Source organism: Cervus elaphus, chromosome 7, assembly GCF_910594005.1.
Source record: "Cervus elaphus chromosome 7, mCerEla1.1, whole genome shotgun sequence".
Classification (NCBI taxonomy): Eukaryota; Metazoa; Chordata; class Mammalia; order Artiodactyla; family Cervidae; genus Cervus; species Cervus elaphus.
In genome coordinates, this window is record NC_057821.1 from 11,649,478 (window position 1) to 11,676,301 (window position 26,824).

General features: G+C 38.9%; 1 protein-coding gene and 1 non-coding gene across 5 annotated transcripts in view; one reads left to right on the top strand and one right to left on the bottom strand.

The window, feature by feature from the left end:
* Positions 1-13,132: 13,132 nt before the first annotated feature.
* Positions 13,133-26,824, top strand: part of KCTD20 (potassium channel tetramerization domain containing 20) — a 39,483-nt gene continuing 25,791 nt past the window's right edge. For 3 of the 4 annotated variants that reach the window (XM_043907304.1, XM_043907302.1, XM_043907306.1), the window contains exon 1: positions 13,133-13,296. The gene's annotated coding sequence lies outside the window, so the exon portion shown is untranslated. Of the gene's footprint in view, positions 13,297-13,492; positions 13,518-26,824 lie in introns of those variants that run through there. The other variant, XM_043907305.1, reaches the window with a different exon arrangement.
* On the bottom strand, positions 21,065-21,171 carry LOC122697934. Its single transcript, XR_006342255.1, has one exon. It is a non-coding gene; the product is annotated as a U6 spliceosomal RNA (small nuclear RNA).

A 26,824-nucleotide genomic window follows, 5' to 3' on the forward strand; every position in this document is an offset into this window, starting at 1 on the left:
AATGTATCCCTAAGTAAATTTCAGTGTTATCATTTCCACAGGTAGTCAATATAAAACTTATTAATGAAATATTTTATATTCTCATTAGGGTAAGTCTTCAAAACCTGGTATATATTTTACAGCGCATCTCAGTTCAAATTAGTCACACTTTGGGGGCTCAGTAGCTACATTTGGTCAGTGGCTACTGTATTGGACGATAAATATGATAAAGCTGTATTGCAGCTTTAGAGGAAGAAGCAAGAACTGAAAAGAAATGGCATTGAGAGAACGACAGTAAGCAGCAATCTCAGCTAGAAAAACTAAGTTGGGGGATATCATCAGGTAAAATTCTCATTTTTTTAAATTAGAGGATAATTGCTTTACAATGTTGTGTTTGTTTCTGCCATACAACAATGCCATCAGGTAAAATTCTGATCTCATTGTTATTCAAATGTATGACATTTTCCAGTGTAGGATGCTATTACAAATTTTGATTATTGTAATTTGGGCCATGTTTGGGGTGTGGGAGCTGTGGGATGAAGTGTAGTGTGTGCCTGGTCATTTTTGATGCCTTAGGCTGTCTGACATTTTAACTATTCTCATCAGGCAATCTTCTAACCTTATTTGATTTCTCAAGTTAACTTTACACTGGGAAAAGGACATCCTCTCCAGCTAATGCCTCAGAGCCAGATCAGACCTGGGTACAATTATTAAATTACTAAATGGGCAAAACTGACAATCAAGATATAGTTTCAGGGTGAGAGTCTTGTCTGAAAGAGCCAGCTGACAGCGTTACCCACCAGCTCATTGTGAAACCGTCATTTTTGTACTGGTTGTTCACATGACATTGCTAGATAATTGAGAATAAAGTATCTAATTATGGCCTGTTAAATAATTGAGCATATTAGACTTCATTTTCCCCAAATAGGTTTTTATTATAATTATTCCCAAGTAATTCTGTAGGATGTTATGAGATATTTATTGAAACATAATCAGTGCTAATTATACAGCCATCTTTTGGTTTCCATGGAGGATTGATTCTAGGATCCCCTTTGGATATTACATCCACAGATGTCCAAGTACCTTATATAACATGACATAGTATTTGCATATAACCTATGCACATCCTCCCATATACTTTAAATTATCTCTGAAATGAAGTGTTAGTCCCTCAGTTGTGTCTGACTCTTTGCAGCACCATGGAGTGTAGCCCACCAGGCTCCTCTGTCCCTGGAATTCTCCAGGCAAGAATACTGGAGTAGGTTGCTAGGCCTCCATCTCTAGACTACTTATAATACATAATACAATGTAAATGCCATGTAAATAGTTGTAAATATAATGTAAATGCTATGTAAATAGTTGCTGGCCCACAACAAATTCCAAGTTTTTTTCCTTTTGAAACTTTCTGGAATTATCTTTTCTGAATATTTTCTATCTGGTGGTGGTGATGGTTTAGTTGCTAAGTCGTGTCCGACTCTTATGACCCCATGGACTGTAGTCTGCCAGGCTCCTCTGTCCATGGGATTCTCCAGGTAAGCATACTGGAGTGGGTGCCATTTCCTTCTCCAGGAAATTTTCCTGACCCAAGAATTGAACCCAGGTCTCCTGCACTGCAGCAGATTCTTTACCAACTGAGCTCCAAGGATGCAGAACCGGTGAATACAGAGCACCAGCTATATTTTTCATCTAAAATTTATTTTTAAATATATCTAAGAAAAACACTAAACTCTTGTTAGTAACAACTATACTAACAGTATAATTGCCTTTACAAAATGCTGTGACTACCTGAAAACTTGAGGAAATTCAAGGATTCTCAAAAGCATAATCATGGGAGGTATATGGAAGTCTAAGTAATTGTTGAGCTGATATATGTTGTCTATTTAATAATCATTGGTTTGCATTAGGTATCTTCTTATTTCAAGGCATAGTAATGATATTTTTCATTTAAATTGTTTATCTACTTTGGAGGTTGATCTAATTTAATGTTTTAAACATATGTGAGTCAAGTTTTTATCATTTCCTGCAGCAACTAATTCATCTGTGGGTTCATATTTTGTTGTCTATGTGTGGTAGGCTGAAAAATGGTCCCCCCGAAGATGTCCACATCTTAATTCCGAGAACCAGTGAACATTATCCTTTATACAGCAAAATGGACTTTGCAGATGTGGTTAAGGCTATTGAAAAGCAGAAATTATTTTGGGTTATGTGAACCTGAACTAATCATATGGGTCTTTATAAGAGGGAGGCAAGCGAGTCAGAGAAGGAGATGTAACAGTGGACGCAGAGGTCAGAGTGATATGCGAAGGAATGCAGGCAGCCTCTAGAGGCTGAAAAAGGCAAGAAAACTGATTCCCACCTAGAGCCTCCAGAAGGAATGCAGCCTTGCCAACCCATTTTAGATTTTCTACCTCCAAAACCATGAAATAATAAATTTATGTTGTTTTAGGCCATCCTATCTGGTGGTCATTTGAAACAGGAGGAAGAGAAAACCTATATAGTATGTTGATTTGAGGGCATATTATATTACTGCCAGTACATGATTTGTGTGTGTTAGCCACTCAGTTGTGTCTGACTCTTTTCGATCCATGGACTGTAGCTCGCCAGGCTCCTCTGTCCATGGAATTCTCCAGGCAAAAATACTGGAGTAGGTCACCATTCCCTTCTCCAGAGAATCTTCCCAACCCAGGGATCAAACCCAGGTATCACACACTGCAGGCAGATTCTTTACCATCTGATCCACCAGGGAAGCCCACATGATAATTTAAAAAGTATTCATTGTACAATAAACACAAGAGTCCATATTATGGTGTTTTCATATTAATATCCAGACAATTATAATAATGAGGATTGTTGAATTAAAAATAGCTACTTATTGGTAGCAGCAACTGTCAATTAAGCTACAAATCTTTATAATGAGCAATATATGTTATCAACAGTAAGAAAAACATACTGATCCCCTACTGAATGCTAAGCATTACACTAGACACTAGCAGTCAACAAGACAGAAATGGTCCCTTCCCTTGTGGAGGTTAGCAGAGGAGTTAGGCATGTACATTAATCAGAGTCATGCCAGGTGTTATGTAAATCTACCACAGGGACTGTACTTAACCTAGTCTGGATGGCCAGGAAGGGTTCATATATGAATGATGTTTAACTGGGACCTAAAAGATGACTTGGAATTGGCCAGGAGGGAAGATGAGGGAGAGAAAAAGAATATCTCGGAGAGCTGGAACACCAAATGTAAAAGCCCAGCAGCGGTAAAGAATTCAAGGTATTTGAAGAACTAAAAATAAGAAGTGAAGAGTTTTCAATTCAAGGTAGTTGAGACCTTCCCCATACCACTTCTCTCAAAAATAAAAAGGAGGGCAAAAAAAACCCCACAAATTTCATCTTTATTTAGAGCTGATAATCACCCCAAACTACACCACATGAAAATGGAAAATGGATGGAGGGTGGCAAAGGACTTAGAAGACCCAAGGAAGGTCAAATCTCAGTGGTGAAGAAGGAGAAACCACGGAGAAGCAAGGCACATCACCAGGAGGAACCCTGAAAAGACTCCAGAATTGGAAGCAGGTAAAACGCAGGAAGAAGTTAGAGGAGTGGAGATGGAAGGACTGTAGCACTGGAAAGAGAGATTTATTTTAAAATATGTTTAAGAAAGCGATCAGATCCCCAGGTCCTGACTCCACCTGATATAATCAGACTACTACTTTTACCATCATGTGAAACAAGAAATGTCACCTCTGGTATAAGTAAACCAAAGGAGTTCTAATGTGGGGCACAGAACCAGGCATAGATCAGAGTGGGAGTGAGACATCATAATGAAAAGAGAGGAGCTGAGTCTGAATTTGAAAATGAGACACCAGATCTCTTCTTATTCTCATAAAGAACATCACAGCCACGTTCTAATCTCTAGCAGAAAATAAACGGTGCTTCTCAGGAGAAAACAACCATGCCAGAAAAAAAGAACCACAGACACTGACATTTAAGGGACCCAGAGGAACAGCCTATAGTGAATCCCTTCAATCGACGAGACACACATACACACTAGTGGCCCCCAATCAGCTCTGGGGCCATTTCTCTGAAAATATAAGTGGGCCACAGTTCCCAGATACTGGATGTGTGTGTGTGTCAGTCGCTCAATCAGGTCCAACTCTTTGCAACCCCATGGACTGTAGCCCGCCAGGCTTCTCTGTCCATGGAATTCTCCAGGCAAGAATACTGGAGTGGATTGCCATTCCTTCTCCAGAGGAACTTCCCAACCCAGGGATTGAACCCTGGTCTCCTGCATCTCAGGCAGATTCTTTACCGTTTGAGCTACAGGGAAGTCTATAAATCCTGGATTTATGTTGAAGATTAATTAACTTCACCATAAAATAATTTAAAATCTCCAGTACGTAAGAATCAGGAGAGAAAGGAATCGCAAGAAACAGAGAGGAAGCGAGGAGCATAAAAATACTTCAAAAAAAAAAATCATAGTATCATCAGAAAAGCATTACATCCATGAAACAAGAACAGGATGCTAGAAGAAGAAATAATCTAAGAGCAGCTGGAAATTACAAATAGCTTAAATAATTAAAATTCAGTAAAAAATCATGTACTGAAAGAGACAAAGAAATCCTCAAAGTAGAATGGCCTTGGAAATTGTTAGGAGTCTGAAAGAGTCATGAGAACATTCTGCAAGCTAACTGGCTGATCTCTTTTTAAAAACTGGTATTATGGGAGATAAAATGGTGGGCAGATGTGGAGCATTGCCCTAGATTAGAAGATGCTAAAGAAGGGAAACAACCAGACACTGTGTGTGATCTTTGGATCCTGGTTTTAAAAAGGAAAAAAAAAAAAAAAAAAAACTGCTATAAAAAAGTGTTCTAAAAAAAAAAAAAGTGTTCTGATGCAGTCAAATACATTCGTTGTGGAGGTCAAAGTAGTTAGAAAAGCAAGAGATGAGGAAGGGGCTTGGTGTTCATTGGAAGGTAGTTTTGCTTATTAATTGCTAGTTAAGTATGTGCAAAGCTGGGCTTCTTTATTATAGGACTTACTTTGGCCCTTAATATGCCAAATTAAATTTGGGGTCTGAAAATGGAAATTATACTACATTACACTAAACTTATTTGACTCTAGGATAGAATCATCTTTAACATCTCCTGAGATGTTCATGTTGAGCAGAACATTTTTGTGTGTGCAGCTTTCTTCAGAATAGAGACATTGTCACAATCATCATTTGGCATATAGTGTTTAGAGGCTCAATGAATGGTTATTGAATAGAAATGAATTATGAATTAGAGGCTTTTTAAAGCATTTGTCAGAGCCTAACAATTACATAGGCGTTTATTTTGTATTGGAAAAAGGATGGATGTTCCGTGTGAGTGATTTATTTAGTAACTTTGGGAAGGGAGCCTTGTAACTTGAACTTCCTGGGACCTTGCTGAGTACTGTCATAATTATTTCAAAGTCAGAATAATAAAGTTTTATCTGAATATGAAAAAAAAAGTGTTCTAGAGAATTCCCTGGTGGTCCAGTGGTTAGGACTCTGCACTTCCACTGTATAGGGCACAAGTTCGATCCCTGGTCAGAGAACTAAGATCCTGCAAACTGCATGGTGCAGCCAAACAACAAAAACAAAAAAGTGTTGAGGAGAAGTGATTGTATAAATTGTATAAATTTAAATTTGCTGTACTTATAAAGTTTTACCTATTATATGATATAAAATTAGATGTATGTGATTATTGGTCTTGTTTCTTTACCCTGCATCCTACATCTCTTCCATGACTTCATGAGACGGAAACAGGACTGACAGTGGATTAGTTCCTAGGCCGGGAGAGGCCTGGTGTGTTTCTGCTCGTCCTTTCACACCTTTGCCATCCAAATCTTCTGAAGAAGCATAAATTACTTTTATTCTTGGCGGGGGGCGGGGGGGGGGGGCGGGAAGTACTAAAGAAATGAAATAATGAACTCTTTGTGCAAGAGAGTAATTCATATTTGTTTCTCCCAAGAAATGACTATATCAGAATGCCTTGCACACAGTGGATAGGCAATAAATATTTGTAGAATGAAAAAAGGAACTCAACTCACCTCTCCTGGCTTCTGCTGCAATTCTTTGTTCTTTGTCTTTCCTTCCCTTCTAAGACCAGCTTCCTCCCTCTCCCACTCCCAGTTTCTCTCTGCCTCTCTGATTCCTCCTTTTCCTTCCCTACCTCTTTGTCATTCTCTCTTTTCCTTCTCCGCAGCTCTTTTTCTTCCTATATTTCTCTCTTCCTTCTTTTTCCTTTTTAGTCTGATATTGCCTCCACATTTCCTTCTTTCTGCTCCCCTTCTATTCCCTTGGGATTTCTCCCTCTTAGCTAAACATACTAAATAGTTATGTGTTTGTTTTTCATTATAAAGTTTCTCAGACAGCAAAGGGACCAGGATGCATGCTTTGGTAAATAAATTTTGTCCTTTTTTCATTTACTGAATGTTTGGGGAAAGGAGAAAGTATGATCTGAGCAAAGGAAAAGAAGCTCAAGGTTTTATGTGGTGGCTCAGTGGGTGGCTAGAATCTATTTTGTGAGCCTAAATGTCACTGGTTCAAATCCTAGCTCGAAGAATGTATATTTGGGGACTTGCCTTTTTGTTTTCTTTTCAAAATGCAGTTTATTTAAAACCCATATAAGGTTAAAAAAAAAAAAACTTCCCAGCATTCTCAGTATTGAGCTCGAGAATGAGACTTGTTTGTTGGTAAACAAGGACAGTGGTCAGAACTGGTGGGTGGGATTGGAAGGTCAGAGTCTGTAAACTGGTAAAAAGGGTAATGAGAGATAAACATATCAATGGTTTACACACAGCCTCTGCTGAAGCCTGGGATAACATATACCTACATTTTTTGACTCTTCAGTCTGACTCCCCACAGTACTTCTGTTTAAGAGTTTTATTTGATTCTTGACTCTCAAGCTGAGCATTCTATTCTCTGTACTTTTAAAAAGTCATAGAATTCTGAGATGAAATTATCTTCCCATGTAGGATAGGAAAGGGAGGGAATTCTTGCCCTCAACAAAATCTCAATGGGAAATGTTAATAGATACTCCCCTGACCTTTATTGGAATTTAACCATTAAGCATCAAGAAATTGTTCTAGTCTCTTTATGTTTCCTCATTCCATTTTACCCCTTTAACGTTCAAAATACACTCCTACCTACTTGTCCATTACCTTCTAAAAACAGACAGTATCTAAATAAAATTCCCAAGTTGTAATTCAACATGGAATATCAAAAGTTTTCTAAAAAGCATTTTTCTTTTTAAAGTAATTTAACCTTAATATTTTCCCAGGATACCAAGTGGATACATTTGCAAATAGCTCATTGTGAAGAAAATATTATTTCTGCTCTTGGGTAGGATTGGCCTCTAGTTACAGTTTTTCTTTAAAAAAATTTTTTATCATAAAATAAAACACAGAAACCAAAGACAAGACAAAGACAATGTTTGCCTTAATCAGTAATTCTAAGGCAAACACCCTTGTAATCGCCATTGAGTCAAGAAACAGAACTTCAATACCTACCCTTAGGAGTCCCTTCTGTCTATCGCTTCCCAATCACAACCGTTTCACCAACAACGAACAAGTAACCATTACAGTAACCACTTTACTTCCTTTCTAAAAATGGTTTGACCACCCAAATGTTCTCGCCTAGACAGTACAGGTTTCCCCCCACATACATACACGCATTTTTGAAAAAACTGAACTTGTAAGTCTTGTTTTTTTTTTTTTTTTAACTTTACAAGTTTTTTCTTGAAGAAAAGAGGACTTTTGACCTGTAGAGTCCTCTGCAGTCAGGACTTCACAGATTGTGTGATTCATGGTGCAGTTCAACATGTCCCTCTGTTCTCTATTTCCTATAAATTGGCAACTATATCTCAAGTCTAGACCCACTTTAGGTTCCATCCCTCTAGCAGCATTTTAGGTGGTGGGGTGGTCTTCCCTCAGGAGGCATATAATATCTAATTCTCTTTTTATAATCTTAGGACCTATTGATGCATAATGCCTATATCTATTAATTCACAGAGGACTGTAAAATTAGGATATTCTATCATTTTTTACTTCATAGTGGAATAGTCTGATGTAGATTCACTTACCTTTATCTCCTATTTGGTTACCCAAATATCCAAACTTAACTTTTTAAAGTTCCCTTAGAGGAAAGACCTTGCGGTTGTCATCTTTGTAATTCTCTTGGGGTCCGATACCTTTGGACTATGGCTATGTGTTTGTTGAATTTGCAGATGAAACATAGTCCTATAAATGAGACTAAATGGCATACTGAAGTTGTATGTAAAGCATATGTACATTAATAAAGATATAGTAGCAAATTCTAGTCACCAAGAACTTAAAATTCTTGCTTCTCTGGTTGATTATGTACTTAAGGTCCAATCTGTTTCCTGCTGGTCCTAAGCCTTTGTGACTTTCATGAAGAGATTGTTAATGAAGGTGAACAGATGAAAGTGAAGTAAAAAAGATTCTTGTGAATCTACTTTGGGTCAATATGCAGGGTTCTGTCCCCCTCTAAAAAGTCAGAAATTAAATAGTCATTTACATCTATATTTGAGCACAATTTTGGACTCCCAAATGAAAGTGATTATTCTTTCATAAAGTCTCATTTGATATGGCTGCAGATCTAGAGATTATACAACCTAAAGCATTTAAAGAAATTGTTTTTGCAAATGTAATTCTTTTGAATGAGTTAAAAAATCTTGGCATTTGGGGGGTTGTTTTTATGTTTACTACATACAATGTAGTATGTAGAAAGGATAATTAGTTTCTTATATGATTAGTTGATAATAGCTATTACTTTAAAATATTTTCATTCTAAGATAGAGTCAACCTTAATTTATTTGGTTTTAACAGTTGAAGCCATTTAGGGTACCGTCTAGAAGTGCTCAGGAGTTCACCTAGAAGCAGGTGGAGCTGCCACTCACTCAAGGAATGTCAAGCAAGAACCTTGGGGTCAGCTGGTCTGAGTTTTCAGCCCACCAGAACCACTAAGTAGTTAAATGACCTTAGATACTTTACGTGTTTTTATCTTGTTTTCCTTGTTTGTGAATTTGAGTAGTAAAATCTATCTCCCAGGTGTCAACCAAAAAATTATGCAGGCGGCTACAAATAAGAAAATTTACTTAGGTCTTAAGACCTGTAACTGGAGACATAGATTTGGGTAACCCTAAACGAGTGTTCCTGGTAAGAAAAAGAGTCAGAGGCTTATAAACACAAAAAGTCATGAGGTTGTTAAAAGTTGTCTGGCGAAAAATGGTGATTAACTCCAATGCAAGTCAGAAAATATTTGTCTTTAAGGAATCATGAGTTTTTTAGGATGAGAGTCCAATAAGTAGATAGACTGTCAGCAGTTTCTGGCAAATGTTCTGGATTACTTCATCAGATCAAAAGGTCAGATTCCATCCAGACCGAGCATGCATAAGTCACATTTCCTCAGTGGCCTCCTGGCTCCATTTTAGAGAGCTCTCTCAGCTTCATTTTGACTTTTCTTTCACACAAGGCTTTTGATAAGTTGTCATGAGAAATACTGTGGAAAGTGCTTTGTAATATTTACTGGTAGTAGATGTTATATTTAAGGAACTTAAATAACACAATCAAATAAACTGTATTGCCTTTTGAACTGGCCATTGTGACAATCAAAAATTTCTGGTCTTAAAAAAAAAAAAAGAAAATTTCTGGTCTGCCAATTTGACCTTAGAAAGGTTTCAGCTCCAGATACAAACACATCTGAGAGATTCAGGTTTTGGAGATTCATTAAATTAGAAATAAATTGATAAAAATCAGCTTTCTGTGACCATACGGTTTTCATACTCCATCTCCTTAATGTCTTACCCCCAAAATATCAGATCTGATTTGCTATTCATTATATGAAACTTGTTTTTGTTGTTGTTTACTCGCTCAGTCATGTCTGACTCTTTGTGACCCCATGGACACTCATTAACAGTATATGAAATTAGAAGCAAAAATAGAATAATTTACTCTTAACTCCTAAAGTACACAATAGTTAGCCTAATTCTCCAACGCTGGGGCCAGATTTTTATAATATATTACAAATTTGCTGAGAGAAACCTTTCCAGAAAGGGAGAATTTGTTTCAGGAACTGCCTTACATGAACATCAGAAAAGTTCTTTCTTTTCACTCAAAGGACATGAGAAGTGAAATATTTCCTGCCATATCAGTAAATAAGGATGTCACAGTAATCAGCAATTGCAGCCCTCCAATGTAAGCCAGTGAGCTTGGAGGACACTCAGGAAGGAGAATACCTGCTGTCTAGCAGCCATCACACAATGGCCACTTCCCACAATGAGCCCTGAGAAAAGGAAGCTCAATGTGTGTAAACCTTGGATACTAGCCCCAGATGCTGAGGTTCATATAAAAGGAATGATTTCAGTAAGCCCAGACTCTTGCGTCTTCCCATACATAGAAAAGTGCTAAATTCCTTAATTTGGAATATTTGGTTTTCTTTAATTAACAATAATCATTTGATGTTCAGACTGCCTGCCCTTTGTTGCAAACACTGTATAACCTGGCTCCTCTCCCTCACCTCCTCGACCAGCAGTAACCCTCACATCTCAGGGTTACTTGAGATACTTGCTGTCTCCTGGGTTTCAAGTCCTAAAACTTCTCACCAAGTAAAATATAACCCTCAACTTTTAGGTTGTGATTTTTTTTTTAAGTCAACAGACATAACACTGTACTTTATAGAAGTGGAAATACAGGCTTTAGTTTGAACAATTCTCTATGTTACTCTGGTTGTAAAGCCTGGATCCTGTAACACTTTTAAATTGGTTTATATTTATCTTTACAATTGAACATTGTCAGAGAGACAATGCTGTGTTTACTAAATCTTTTTTTCTTATTCCTTTTCCCCAGCACACAGGAAGTTGTATCTCCCAGCCTTCTTGGAGTCAGTCAGGTTTGGCCATGTGACTAGCTCAGGCCAATGAAAGGTCCTCGGCAATGAAAGGCCCATATCCGGAGGAGGCAAAGAAAAGCCTCTGCAGGATCCTCCAGTCTAGCTCTTCTGCCGTCTCTGATGTGGAGCCTCATGTTGGGTTGGCAGAGCCAGAGACGGAAGCAGCTGGAAATGCTGAGCCACCACGTGGAGGTGAGCTGCCCTATAGAGTCACCTGACCTACAGGTGACTAGTGCAGTACTATAACCTAGCCCATCCTGATTCAAACACAGTTGTTCAGTTGCTAAGTCGTGCCCAACTCTTTGCGACCCCATGCCAGGGGACTGCAGCATGCCAGGCTCCTCTATCCTTCACTATCTCCTAGAGTTCGCTCAAATTCATGTCCACTGAGTTGGTGATGCTATCTAACCACCTCATTCTCTGCCACCCTCTTCTCCTTTTGCCTTCAATCACTCCCAGCATCAAGGTCTTTTCCAATGAGTCGGCTCTTCGCTTCAGGTGGCCAAAGTATTGGAGCTTCAGCTTCAGCATCAGTCCTTCCAATGAATTTTCAGGGTTGACTTCCTTTAGGATTGACTGGTTTGATCTCCTTGCTGTCCAAGGGATTCTCAAGAATCTTCTCCAACACCACAATTCAAAAGCATCTTTGGTGTTCAGCTTTCTTTATGGTCTAACTCTCACATCTGTATATGACTACTGGAAAAACCGTAGCTTTGACTAGACCGACCTTTGTTGGCAAAGTATAGTCTCTGCTTTTTAACATGCTGTCTAGGTTTGTCATAGCTTTCCTTCCAAGGAGCAAACATCTTTTAATTTCATGGCTGCACTCACCCTCCGCAGTGATTTTGGAGCCCAAGAAAATAAAATCTGTCACTGCTTCAACATTTCCCCCTTCTATTTGCCCTGAAGTGGTGGAACTGGATGCCACAATCTTCGTTTTTTGAATGTCAAACACAATGCTGGATGCTTTACAGTCATTATAAGTGAAGTGAAAGAAGAGAATTAGGTAATGATCCTCTCTACACCTCTAAGATAAAATTATAATGAACAAACTATAGCTTCAATTTTTTAAAGTCGTTGCCCTTAATGAGGCAGTTTTGGTATACAGGTATCCAGCAACCACTGCAAGCTACTGGAATGAGATATTTTCTCTTATTCCTTCCATTGCAACTCTAATCCTAAACTAGTTCTTAGACTCTTAAGTAACAAAAAAGTGCACTCAAAATTTAAGAAATCGTGCTATTATTAATTGGTTTTTAAAACAATTTTAAAACAATACTTTGCATAATAACTTCTATTAACTTTTAAAAGTGTAGAGCATGGGAACCCACTACAGTATTCTTGCCTGCATAATCCCACGGTCAGAGGATCCTGGCGGGCTGTATAGTCCATGGGGTCGCAGAATCGGACATGACCCAAGCGACTTAGCACACAGCATGCACTAAGTAGAAAGCACGACAGAAAGGACTGACGCTATTTCTGTCCTTTTATATGCTTTATAGGTCATGGGGTATACATAGATTTTTTGAGTGTTGAAGTATTTTACTCATAACACAATTTTCCAATAATTTGCTTCAGGGTGATTAAAAATTTGTAATTCAGCTTTGTTTGCCATAGTATGTAGTTTTATTAAACTCAAGATTTGAGAAAAACGTGGAGCTTTTCACCCTCCTTTCGGTCAGAATGCATATCCAGTATAGGGATTTACAAGCAAAACGTGTTTAAGGAACTCCATATTCTTATAAACTTCTCCTTCTAGATGGATGTAAAAATCCGGGCTCCACAATTTTCTAAAAGTATTGGCTGTCCTGGGTTCGATCCCCGGGTTTGGGAAGGTCCTCTGGGGAAGGGACCGGCTGCCCACTCTAGTATCCAGGACCGGAGAATCCCAGGGACTGTATAGTCCCAAGAAAGAGTCGGACACGACTGAGCGACTTTCACACACTCACTCGTTGGCTGTCCCGGGGCTGCGCGCGCTTATTTCGCAATTCAGGTAACTACTAACTTATCCGTTTCAGACTTTCAATAATTGAAACAGGGCATCCGCAGCTCAGAAATTGACCTCTCGTGGCTGTGCAAGTGGGGGAGCGCCCTCCCTGGCGCCGTGGGGCGTGTCAGGAAGGAAAGGGGACACCGGGTGGCCTGCGGCCCAGGGGGCGGGCCGGAGCCCGGCCTTCCCGGCGTGCCCTGCGCGGCGAGGGGGACTCTTAACGTGAAGCGCCGGGTGACTCAGCCGCGTGGCCGCGCGGGCCGGGGCAGGGGGGTGCGGGGTGCGCGCCCTGCGGCACGGCCGGTCCCCGCGGCTGCTGCTGGCGGCGCCGTGAGCGCGCGCGCCTCCCGGGCGGATTCGGGCCCCGGGCTCTGGAGCGCGGCGGGAGCGTCAGGTAAGTGGTCCGACGCGAAGAACCGGCGGGGCGAGTGCGGCAGCGGCGGGCCGGGCCCCGGGAGGTGTCTTTGTGTCGGGGGGTAAGGGGACCCGCTCCTCAGGACGGCGCTCGGGCGGCAGCCCTCCGGGTCGTAACCCCATCGAAAGGCCGCGGCGCTGCAGTCATCTCTAGGAAAAACGTTGGCAAACGGGTTCCAGGCGCCGGTTTCCGTGCTGAGGGTAAAACCTAGTAATCCGGGGAAGGGGCGGGGGGGTGGGGGGGCAGTCGCTTTGCGTGGACAGACGTCTACACAGTCGGGGGACAGCTGAAGTATAACTTGACTTTCTTGCAGGCCTTTGGTGTTTTTATCCCAAAGGAGGAGAAATAATGAGAGCCCGGGAGTGTTTATTGATAAAACACTTGCCTACGTGGTTTTGTTTTGTTTTGTTTTTTTCTGTCAATTCATTGAATTCACTAAAAATTAGGTAGTTGGGTCGGACTTGTCGCTCTTTGCACCCCTTCTTCAAAGTCTTCCTTCTCTGCCACCCACAAATTACCAGCTTTCATCGGTGCTGAAGAGCTGGGGGAGACTGAACTGGTAATTTTCTTTTAAATAAAACCTTACTTTTTATGGCGTTGAGTGTCTTCAGTTTGATTAGTTCTGCACTTTTCAAAAAATCTCTTCTCTTTTGGAGTTTGTGCTTCTTTCTGAAAATTCCGGGATTGATCCCGATTTATTTTTAAACGAGAAACCATTGAACAAACTAACAAGATAAACAGGCGGCAACGAACTGTTAAACCGGGTTATGAAAATGCATTTTTCAGGCCCTTTAATTGTCCCCCTGTTAGCTGTTAAACAACTAGCAGCAGCTGTTACCTGAGAAATTAAGTTTTTAATGGTCTCCAAACAGTGTTGTTATCGCAGCTGAATTTGATGAATCCAGTCAAAAGAACTTCATCCTCAACTTATTCTCACCCTCCCTGCAAAGTCTGGGACGGTTGTTAAACATGAATTTGCGCCTTGAAAATGTAAATACCCATCTACCTGTTTTTTGTATATATTAAAATTGTTTATATAATTTTAAAGATTACTTTCCACTTGCAGTTATTACAAAATATTGGCTAGATTTCCTGTGTTGTACTGTACATCCTCGAACCTGTCTTTCACCTGGTAGTTTGTACTTCCCACTGCTACCCTATGATCACTAGTTTTTTCTCTATATCTGTGAGTTGGCTTCTTTTTTGTTATATATTGGTTGTATTTTTTGTTTACATTCCACATATCAGTGATACCATACAGTATTTATCTTTCTCTGTCAGACTTTTCACTTAGCATAAAGCCCTCCGAGTCCATTCATGTTGTTGCAAATGGCAAAATTTTGTTTTTCATTTTTAGTTGAGTATTAGTCCATGGCATATATTTCCTACTTCTTTATCCACTCATCTGTTGATTGACATTTAGGCTCCTTCCATATCTTAGCAATTGTAAATTATGCTGCTATGAACATTAGGGTACATGTATCTTTTCCAATTAGTGATTTTGTTGTTTTTTTCAGATGTATAGCCAGGAGTGGAATTGCTGGGTCACATAGTAGATCTGATTTTCATTTTTGAGAAACTTCCACACTGTTTTCCATAGTGGGTGCACCAATTTACATTCTGACCGATAGTGTAAGAAGATTCTCTTTTCTCCACATCCTTGCCAACATTTGTTTGTGTTCTTTTTGATGATAGCCATTCTGAGAGGTGTGCAGTGATAACTCATGTGGTTTTTATTTGTACTACTCTCAGAAATTTGATTCTGGAAATCAGTGATGGGTCCTGAGTCTGCATGTTAAGCCAGCACCCGCTTTCTTGGTCTGTTATTGATGATCCAGGGACCACACTTAGCGAAACAGCAAAATAGACTGGCCTGATAATTTTTAGAACTGGCCAACTTCCTTATCCTTTCGTTGATTTTTATTCTCCTTTGCCCCCTAACCAGTGATAAGCCAAGAAGTTCTGAGTCTTTAGAAGGAAACTAAAGAGTGCTTTCTTGGACTCTGCCATCAGGGTGAGTGAGTGAAAGTCATTCAGTTGTGTCTGACTCTTTGCGACCCCATGGACTATATAGTCCATGGAATTCTCCAGGCCAGAATACTGAAGTGGGTAGCTCTTTCTTCTCAAGGGGATCTTTCCAACCCAGGGATCAAACCCAGGTCTCCCGAATTTCAGGCGGATTCTTTACCGTCTGAGCTACCAGGACATTGGCGTAGGAAATACATATTCTAATGCCTTAGAGATGCGTTCTGTGTGCTAAGTTGCTTCAGTCATGTCCAACTCTGTGACCCGATGGGCCATAACCCGCCAGGCTCCTTTTGTTCATGGGATTCTCCAGCAAGAATACTGGAATGGGTTGCTGTGCCTTCCAGGGGATCTTCCCAACCCAGGGATCGAACCTGCCTCTCTGATGTCTCCTGCATTGGCAGGTAGGTTCTTTACCATTAGCCCCACATTGGAAGCCTGCCTTGGAGGTAGTCTGTGTCTGTTAATCTGTCCTTTTATCTTTCGGGGGCCTGCTTCCAGTATCATCAGCTCATTAGAAATGCCATTAGGCTAAATCTCCCCCCTCCCAACTAATTTCAGTCTTCTTCCCTTTAGAACCAGGACAGCTAATGCTGTGTAATTCCCATGGCCTTGAACTCAGATTTCCTGTTATGTAGCAGTACCAGTAGCATTTACGAGGGCTTTCAGTTCATCTGAACATTAATTCAGTCATCAGATACCCCAGTAATGCCTATTTTGTAGTAGGCCATTTTAGCAACACCATTACAAAGATGTCACAGAGTTGCGTTGCTCCCTTGAGGCAAATATGAAGGCTGGATAACCTCTGCTGCCAAAAGCTTTTTCTGTTTCTTAGCCCTTCAAATATTAATAGATGTATAGTGATGAGGTTAGAGTTAGGCTATGTTGTTTTCTGACATTTTTTTTGTCTTTGGTTTCTTCTTAGTGTCTCACTTTTCATACTAACCTATTTCTGTTGATTCACAAAATACTGTTGTCTTTCCTTCTATAACCCTGGGCTTCCTGATTATCGCGTCTTCCTCTGCCCTTGAATCTGTACATGCCTAACCCTCCTTGGCTAACTGCAGTAAAAAGTGTAGGGAAATTGTTGTAATGCTGAATGATTTCTAGTGGGAAGACCCAGAGTCATGGAACTATGAGGCTTAGAGATATAAGGGAACCTATTAAAAATTTATATGGTGCAGTCCTCTTGCCTTTTAAGATGAGGAATCTAAGAGATGAGATGGCAGAGTGAGGACCCCTGGCTCCTAGCCCAGTGTTCTTCCCACTAAATCATCTCAAGACAAATGCTTCAAAAATGGAAAAGGTTTAGAAAAATTCAGTTATAAGTAGATGAAGAAAACTGAGACTTTAACATGAATACAAAAGCAGTATTTGGAAAAATGGAGATGGAAGAAGAGTGTGTTCTAACCACATAAATCAGGAAGAGTGGGAATACTAAAATAAGGAATTCTGAAGCTTGAAATAATGAGCAAAGAGTTATCTTGTAAGAAATGTTGTGAAGTTGGTATTTTTTTAAATTCAGTAAAGGTTAAGATAAGTACATTGAATTTTTATTAAATGTTGGATGTTTGAGCAAAGTCCAGAATTTTTTGAACTTGCCATGTAACTATACTGTTGTCCTTACTCAAATTATGAGGTATCTCTGTTGGAGACAGAAAGTAAGACTGATCTAACTGCTAATCTGATTCCGTATACCTCTTAGGAGAAATGAGATTATTAGAATAGTATATGCATTTCTGGAATGGTAGGAACAAAAGAAGTATAGCTGAAAGAAGAGAACCCCGTGCTATTTTTTCTTAGAGTCCCCAAAGTAGACGTTTTTGGATTGTTCTTGTATAGTCATGAAAGTAGAATTAGAAATAGTAAGGATTTGGAACTTTCCTGGCAGTCCAGTGGTTAAGACTCTTCACTTCCCCAGCAGGGAGTGAGGGTTTCATCCCTGGTGGGGAAACTTAAGATTCAGCTCTCACTTGGGTGTGGCCAAAAAAAGAAATAATAAGGACTTATTAATTAGTAGACACTGTTGTGTACCGGATTGATTAGTAGACATTGTTATGTACCCGATTAATTAGACATTGTTTTGTACCAGACACTTCGCTCAACGTGTCTACATTTCTCATTTAATTACCTCCATTTTTTTTTTTTTTTTTTAATTACCTCCATTTTATAGCCAACGAATCTAAGACATAAAGAACTTCAGTTCAGTTCAGTCGCTCAGTCATGTCCGATTCTTTGCGACCCCATGAACCGCAGCACGCCAGGCCTCCCTGTCCATCACCAACTCCCGGAGTTTATCCAAACTCATGTCCATCAAGTCAGTGATGCCATCTAGCCATCTCATCCTCTGTCACCCCCTTCTCCTCCTGCCCCCAATCCCTCCCAGCATTAGGGTCTTTTCCAATGAGTCAACTCTTCTCATGAGGTGGCCAAAGTATTGGAGTTTCAGCTTCAGCATCAGTCCTTCCAATGAACACCCAGGACTGATCTCCTTTAGGATGGACTGGCTGGATCTCCTTGCAGTCCAAGGGACTCTCAAGAGTCTTCTCCAACACCATAGTTCAAAAGCATGAATTCTTCGGTGCTCAGCTTTCTTTATAGTCCAACTCTCACATCCATACATGACCACTGGAAAAACCATAGCCTTGAGTTTGCCCAAAGTCATAAACCTTGTAAGTGGCTGAGCCAGCGTTCAAACTTTGACTCCATCAATTAATATTTATGCTCAGTAGTGCCCTCCTTATTCTTCGCTGGGCAGTGGTTAAGAATGTGGGCTTTGGAGCCAGTTTTTCCTGAGTTTAAATCCTAGCTCTTTCATTTACTAGCTTGGATATTCATCAGTTTCTTTCTCTGAAATAGAGGTGGTAATAGTAGCTACCTCAGAGGGTTATTAGGATTGAGTTAATTCATGTAAAATGCTTTGTTCTGCACCTGACTGTTGTGAGTTCTCAGGAGATGCTGACTGTTAATTGGTTTTTTAAAAATAAGATACTGTTGATATTTTCTTTAGATTTAGATTGTCCTTTTGAGTGTTGAAATGTTAAGGCTTTTATAGTGTAGATATAAATTAAACTTTATCTCTTTTCTTACTGTAACATGGGGGAGGCAGGGCTTACTAAAATTTTGGAAAGCCCTGGGTTGTAGTAGAAAGATCTGTGACATGATCTGGTTAAGGTTACTAGAGAAAGTTCAACTCTCAGAATAAAACAACCAATGATCTATACTTCTATAGGAAGGCCACAGTATATACCTTAAAACCATGTGTAAGATTCCTTTAGTGTATTTGCCTTAAATCTCTTTTGGTGGGAAAGGATAACATTTTAATTTCTGCAGTTATATCTGTGTATTAGTCTGCTGCTGCTTCTGCTAAGTCACTTTAGTCGTCTCCGACTCTGTGCGACCCCATAGACCAGGCTCCCCCGTCCCTGGGACTCTCCAGACAAGAACACTGGAGTGGGTTGCCACTTCCTTCTCCAGTGCATGAAAGTGAAAAGTGAAAGCGAAGTTGCTCAGTCGTGTCCGACTCTTAGCAACCCCATGGACCACAGCCTACCAGGCTTCTCCATCCATGGGATTTTCCAGGCAAGAGTACTGGAGTGGGGTGCCATTGCCTTCTCCGGTATTAGTTTGCTGGGACTGTCATTACAAAGTACCACAAACTGTGGCTTAAACAGTAGAATTTCTGGAGGCTGGAAGCCCAAGTTCAAGGTGTTGGTGAGGTTGGTTTCTTCTTAGGACTTGCTCCTTCGCTTGTAGGTGGCTGCTTTCTCCCTGTGTCTTCACATGGTCTGTCTGCCCTCTGTGCCTCTCTCGTCCTCATCTCTGCTTAAAAGGACACCAGTTGTATTGGATTAGGGCCCACTAATGACTTCATCAGGGCTTCCCTGGTGGCTTAGAGGGTAAAGTGTCTGCCTGTAATGCTTGAGACCTGGGTTCAATCCCTGAGTCGGGAAGATCCCCTGGAGAAGGAAATGGCAACCCACTCCAGTATTCTTGCCTGGAAAACCCCGTGGACGGAGGAGCCTGGGAGGCTGCAGTCCATGGGGTTGCAAAGAGTTGGACACGACTGAGAAACTTCACTTCAGTGACTTCATTTAATCTTGAAAAGTGTTAGTCGCTCAGTCGTGTCCACTCTTTCAAAGAGCCACCACCTCTTTAAAGGAGGATTTAGGGTAACAGACTTCAACATGCAGATTTTTAGGGAAACACGATTTAATTTAGCTCATAACAGTCTGTTTAGGGAATTAAATGCTAGGTAATTTAAATGCCAGGTAATCTGTCCCTGGTGGCTCAGTCGGTAAAGACTCTGCCTGCAGTGCAGGAGACCTGGGTTTGATCCGTGGGTAGGGGAGATCCCCTGGAGAAGGGAATGGCAACCCACTCTAGCCTGGAGAATTCCATGGAGAATTCCAGGAGAACCTGGTGGGCTACGGTCCATGGGGTCACAGAGAGTTGGACACGACTGAGCAACTAACACCATCTGAACGTTCTGTTGTCCTTATTGTTGAGCGTCCTCTGCCTTGGGACTTGAACATCATCCTTTATCCTGTGCCTACTCACCTGTCCTACCTTCCACCTGTTCCTTAGAACTTGCTGTTGAGTACCCTAGGAAGCACATCATGCCTCCACATTAAGTCCTTGTGTTGAATTTAAAGCTGTCAAGATTATTCTGTTATCCTATTGCTTAATCTGCTTGAGAAACTGTTTCATGTATTTAACCTAAATTCCTAATTTGTCTGGTATTCCTAATATTTCCTCTTGAATCTAGATGGGGGAAAATGTCAAGATCTCTTTTTTTTTTTTTTTTAAATTTTTTTATTAGTTGGAGGCTAATTGCTTCACAACATTTCAGTGGGTTTTGTCATACATTGATATGAATCAGCCATAGATTTACACTTATTCCCCATCCCGATCCCCCCTCCCATCTCCCTCTCCACCCGATTCCTCTGGGTCTTCCCAGTGCACCAGGCCGGAGCACTTGTCTCATGCATCCCACCTGGGCTGGTGATCTGTTTCACCATAGATAGTATACATGCTGTTCTTTTGAAACATCCCACCCTCACCTTCTCCCACAGAGTTCAAAAGTCTGTTCTGTATTTCTGTGTCTCTTTTTCTGTTTTGCATATAGGGTTATCGTTACCATCTTTCTAAATTCCATATATATGTGTTAGTATGCTGTAATGTTCTTTATCTTTCTGGCTTACTTCACTCTGTATAAGGGGCTCCAGTTTCATCCATCTCATTAGGACTGGTTCAAATGAATTCTTTTTGACGGCTGAGTAAAATTCCATGGTGTATATGTACCACAGCTTCCTTATCCATTCATCTGCTGATGGGCATCTAGGTTGCTTCCATGTCCTGGCTATTATAAACAGTGCTGCGATGAACATTGGGGTGCATGTGTCTCTTTCAGATCTAGTTTCCTCAGTGTGTATGCCCAGAAGTGGTATTGCTGGGTCATATGGCAGTTCTATTTCCAGTTTTTTAAGGAGTCTCCACACTGTTTTCCATAGTGGCTGTACTAGTTTGCATTCCCACCAACAGTGTAAGAGGGTTCCCTTTTCTCCACAGCCTCTCCAGCATTTATTGCTTGTAGACTTTTGGATAGCAGCCATCCTGACTGGTGTGTAATGGTACCTCATTGTGGTTTTGATTTGCATTTCTCTAATAATGAGTGATGTTGAGCACCTTTTCATGTGTTTGTTAGCCATCTGTATGTCTAAAAAATATGGAACGCTTCACGAATTTGCGTGTCATCCTTGCGCAGGGGCCATGCTAATCTTCTCTGTATCGTTCCAATTTTAGTATATGTGCTGCCGAAGCGAGCACTCAAGATCTCTTAAGTAGTGATATGTCACTTTCTTCTTAAACTTTAAAAAATTTAAAGTATTCTAAGATTTTTTTTTAAAAACTCCACCATTTTCTTGAAGAGTTCCCTGTTTTTAGAGGTATGTTTTCCTTTTTTTTTTTTTTTCTCATTTTAAAAGTAGTTAACACATTCATTTTAGAGACTTTGGCATATTCAATAAAACAGTTTTTTAAAAATCTCATACAATAAGCCTGTAGTTAAGGAAGAATATTAATATTTTAAATCTTTTTCTATGACTAAATTGTTTCAACTTGCCTTTTTGAAATCTAGTTTGTCAATACTATTTCATGCTATTTTAGTTATTATAAAACATTTTTTAGTCTTTTCATGTGATGAATTAATTTTTAGAATGTTAAGCCGACCTTTGTAATAATGTATTATCCTTTTTTACGTATCTGGGTTTGATTTTTGGGGGGGGGGTGATTTTTAAAAAAAAATAATTTGTATAGGATTTTTGTGCTTATGAGAAAAAGTGGTCCATCATGCTTTTTGGTAATGGCCTAGTGAAGTTTTGAGCCAGTGTTACATGCTGGCCTCAGAAAATGAATTGGGATGTATGCCCTCTTTTCCTGTTCTCTGGAACAGTTTATATTGATAAGATTGATATAATTTCTTCCTTTAAAGATGTGGAAGAATTTGCTAGTCAAGCCACTTGGTCCTGGAATTTTTCTTTAAAGGATGGTTTTAATTGTGTATTATGGTTCTATGTATTATTTATATACCATCAAAATAATCCATATCATCTATTTGTATATAAATACAGGCACATATATAGTAAGCTATCTGTTGAAGGGTGTTAGTATATGCCATGTGGAGATCGGACTAGGACATCAGGAAGGGCAGGCTTGGGACTCTGGGCAGGAGTTGAAGCAGCATTCCAGTCAAATTTTTTCTTCCTCAGAGAACCTCAGTTCTGCTCTTAAAGCCTTGGAATTGGTTGGGTCAGGCTCACCCACATTATCTAGGATAATCTTCTTTATTTAACCTAAAATGATTAAATACAGTAACAGCTAAATTAGTGTTTGACTGAATAACTAGGACTGTAGCCTGTGGGTTGCCATATAAAACTGACCATCACAGCTCCTCCACAGTCTTGGCTCTCTTGCTAGTTGTCTGATGCCTTCAAACGGATGTGGGTTTTTTGTGTTTTTTTTTTTTTCCTTTTTTGGTTTCACCCATCCCATTCTGATGGATGCATTATTCTAGGCGATAGGGCTTACCAGTGCATGGAAGTCACGGTGGGAGCAGGGAGGAAGGCAGACTTCAGCTTGGCACAAAGGGAAAAAAAAATTTTTCCCCCCAAGCATTAGTGGCCAACAATAGGGTGAGCTAATAATAAGCAAGAGATTCTTTATTTTGGAATATTTTTAGCTAGACTGGACTGAACTAATAGTGTTTTTGTAGTCCTAGATGGAAGGTGATTTGGACCCCAGGTTTTTTTTGACATTTATTGTCATGGGGGTAAAATTAGCCCATCATCAGGTGACCAGCATTTAAAAACAAAACACCTATCATTTTTTGTCACCATTATTTTATAAAAGAAAAGACATTTAATATAAAAAATGAAGTAAAACTTAGTTTAGGTACCAAGAAAGCATTAAACTAACATCTGCCACAATTCTTTAGTTCACATTTTAATATTTTTTAAATCGGGCCATGTCTTAAAATCATGTATGTATTAATATGATAGTACTTTCTTGAATCACTGTTATTAGATTGATGTCTTAGTCAATGTCAGTTGTCTTAGAATTAGGGTAATAATTGTGTTTGTATGTTTGTGTGCATGTGTTACATTATCTCCATTGCCCTCATTTTTGCTATGTCAGTGAAAACTTTCAACACTGATTAATACTGGTCCTTGAATCATTTTCTGACACAGTGACTGTGGATTGTCTCCAGAATTTTCAACATTTGTTCTATTACTTCATAGATCTGTCCTCTAAGACCTTCAGATCTTGCTATACAAGAACTCAGCCTTTCTTATCAAATGGCCTACTATATTGAATAATACATTTAAAATTTTAAAAATTGTACTCCCTTGTACTGTTTTAAGACATTACTGCTAATATTATAGCTCTTGGAAATTTCCTGGAAGTTTGCCATTAAGTAATCTTAACTTCAGTGTCTCTTCCTGTTACATACCTTGGATTGTTCCTAGCTTAAAGTTGTCATTAGAATGAGCATAACTAGTTGAATCCATCAAAAGATAGAAGCACCCTGTGTGGAAATTACAGAATTTGATCTACTCTGTTTTTAGATAATAAAGTTGAGTTATAGCAGAATTAAGTAAGGTCTTAAATTGAACTCAGGAACTCAAGACTGTAAATCAGAAGTAAATCTCCGATAGGCAGAGATAACACAGCTTAAGGGTACCATGCGTTTGACTGTGAAGCCAGAAGCCTGTGTTTGAAGCCTAGCTGTACTATTTATTAGCTGTGTGACTGTGAGAACTTTTCTTAACTTTTTTATTCCTCAGTTTCCTCATCTGTAAATGAGAATAATAATAGCAGCTACTTCATAGAGGGTTTTTGTTGTTTTTGTTAGTATTAATTTCAATGACATTTATAAAGTACTTAGAATAACATGTAGCAAATGATATATGTTAAAATCAACAAAGGTTAGACTTAAGATGGACTGTGGTAATTTGGCATATTGAATCTCAACTGATTAATTAGTGATTCTAATGTAAAATGTGTTCTTGAGTAATTGGGTTTAGATTTGGTTATTTAAGGATGTAAGAAAACTTTGCATCTTGAAAGGGGTTGCAGTATTTAAAAACTTCAGATAAATTAATGAATCTAAGTTTAAGGATTTACGAAGGTTTTTTGAGTACTTTAAGATTGGCTTGGTAGGCAATTGAAGTACTAAAACAAAAAAAGAACATGTTAAAAGGTTAAAGGCCTTTAGTCAGTTACAAATTGAATGTAAGGTCTTTAAGTCTTAATTTAAATTCAGGTAAATGTAATATAGTCTCTTCTGGCACAAAAGCTGTTTTTAGACCTAAGTTTATTGACAGAAAGTTTATAAGAGCAGTAAGTTAGGAATTTCAAGTAGAGAAGACAGGGAAATATATCTAGGCAGTTATAATCTTGTCACTACTGTCCTTGTGCTTTTGTCTCCCAATCTGCTAGCCTGGCCTCTGCTAGCAATTCATACACGAAAATGAAGGAGAGGCTGCGGAATCAGAGGCGCTTTGCCTTTCTCTCCTACATCTCCTAGGTACTACCCTTCTTGCTGTCAACCCACTGAGCTCCTTTCACGACTAGACAGTTCCAGTAACCTCTTACTCTACTTGTCCATCTGTGGTTATATTTATTTTAAAGTAACATGTTGAATATGAAACTTCTCTATGTATAAACTTCACCTACAGGACAAAGCCCTTAACTCTATTTTACTTTATAATTCAAGGCCTCTGTAAATTATCTGCAACTTGTTTTTCAACCTGTGTTCTCCTAGGGCTGTTCTATACAGCCATCTAAGTTGTGTGTTGTATAGCTCCTTAAATGATGGCGTGCATGGGGTTCCCTGGAGTTCTTTGGTGTGATGGTTACTCTTGTTTTCTCCCACCCTTTTGTATTAATCCTTCACTCTAACCTGGCTGGTCTACCCCTCCACTCCTTTCTTATACTAATAAAGTGCCTTTTCACTGTTACTTTTCTACCTGTTATACATCATTCACCCTGTTTTATGCCCTTTCTTTTCTTTAATAGGTAGAACTTTAGTTTTATTAACATCTAAGAGTTGAGTATTAAAATTAAAAGAATGAGGAAGATTTCTAATCACTCCTATGGGGTGAATTTGAGATATATTATAAAGAAAAATAGCAAAGTACAGAACTGGATATGGTATTCTATCTTTTGTGTGAGAAACAGAAGAATTAAAAATTTATATGTATGTACACACATTATCTATAAAGAGAAACACAAAGGATAAACAAATTAATAAAACTAGTTATGTGTAGGGAATAGATAGGAAAATAATGGAGGGGAAGGGAGAGACATCTTTGAGCATTCCTTTTTTGTAACACTAACTTTTGAACCATGTAAATGTTTTACATGATCAAAAATTAAAATAATGAAAAATAAGCTATGATTGAATGATTAAAAAACAAAAATGAACCTAGATTACAGGACATACAGAATAAAATAATATACCTAAAAATAAACATAGTATGCTGACTATACATCCCTAGTGAAATGTAATTCAAGGACAAAAAAAATTAGCCCCCAAAAGACACTTAAACTTAGTGGGTTTAAATGTTAGTAACATTAATATTATAGTTTTAAAACTGAATTATGAACCAAGATTTTCATTGTGAGAGAAAAGATATAGTACTAAGATAAAATAAGTAAAGAAAAACCATAATGTCAAATTTGAGGTGAAAATATCAGTTTGTGTTTTAAAAAATCTTCAGGTTTGCTTCTAAACCATTTCAGTAGACTGTGACACCCCAATAGATAAGACACCTGGTGATCAGATCTTGATTTATAAATGCTTTTGTCCACTAAAAAGAAGAAAGGCTTCTGGAGAATTGGCTGATTGTAAGTCAGGGTCAGAGATGGTGAAAGATGAGCTTAGAAAACTTATATAGGAAGTAGCCTCAAAAAACCAGTAGAATTGTGTTTAAATGACAGATGAAGGCTTGAAGGGAATCCCACTAGCCATACCTGGGATAATTTGAACCCATAGTTGGAGAAGTTAAAAAAAAAAAAGAAAGAAAGATGGTAATAGGTCATTTTAATACATTAGATTAAAATAAATCTTTGAGTTCATAATTATACTTAAAAAGAAAGATAAAGGGAGAGTGAAGTAGTAGTTCTACTTAACAGAAGAATGCTAGACAGTAAATGTAGGAAGAATGATAAAATTAGAAAGTCATCATTTTGTAGTCCCAAATATTAAAATTGGTTCGGGCAAGAATCATCAATAGATGCTGAAACCACTGGGTGAAAAGTTATTGGGAGATAGGATATCAGATCTCTCTTTACAACAGAAAGACCTGTTGTCACCGCTTTAACCACATAATCAGACATTCCCTGTAGTGGGGTAGCCTGGCATTAGGTGCCTCTGATGTGATGGCAGTTTGAAGGACACAACTGTATTCTTGTTTAAAGAAAATTTAACTTGTACCTCATCACATGGAAACAATGAGATGGATGTTAGAACTAACCTAGACTTTTTAATTTAAAATAATTTTTATTTTTATTGAAGTATAGTTGATTTATAATATTTTATTAGTGCACAGCAAAGTGATTCAGTTATGTATTTTTTCAGATTATTTTCCTATGTGATTATTGAATGTTTTTGTATGTGTTAGATAGTGAATCCTTGTTGCTTATCTATTTTATGTATAGTAGTTTGTATTTGTTAATCCCGTTCTCCTAATTTGTCACCCCTCCTCTTTCCGCTTCGATAACCAAAGTTTGTTTTCCATGTCTGGCAGTCTATTTCTGTTTTGTATATAGGTTCATTTGTATTATTTTTCAGATTCCACATGTAAGTGGTATCATCATTGTCTTTCTCTGACTTGGTATGAAATTCTCTAGGTCTATCCTCTATGTTGCTGCAGATGGTTATATTTCATTCTTTTTTATGGCTGAGTAGTATTCTGTG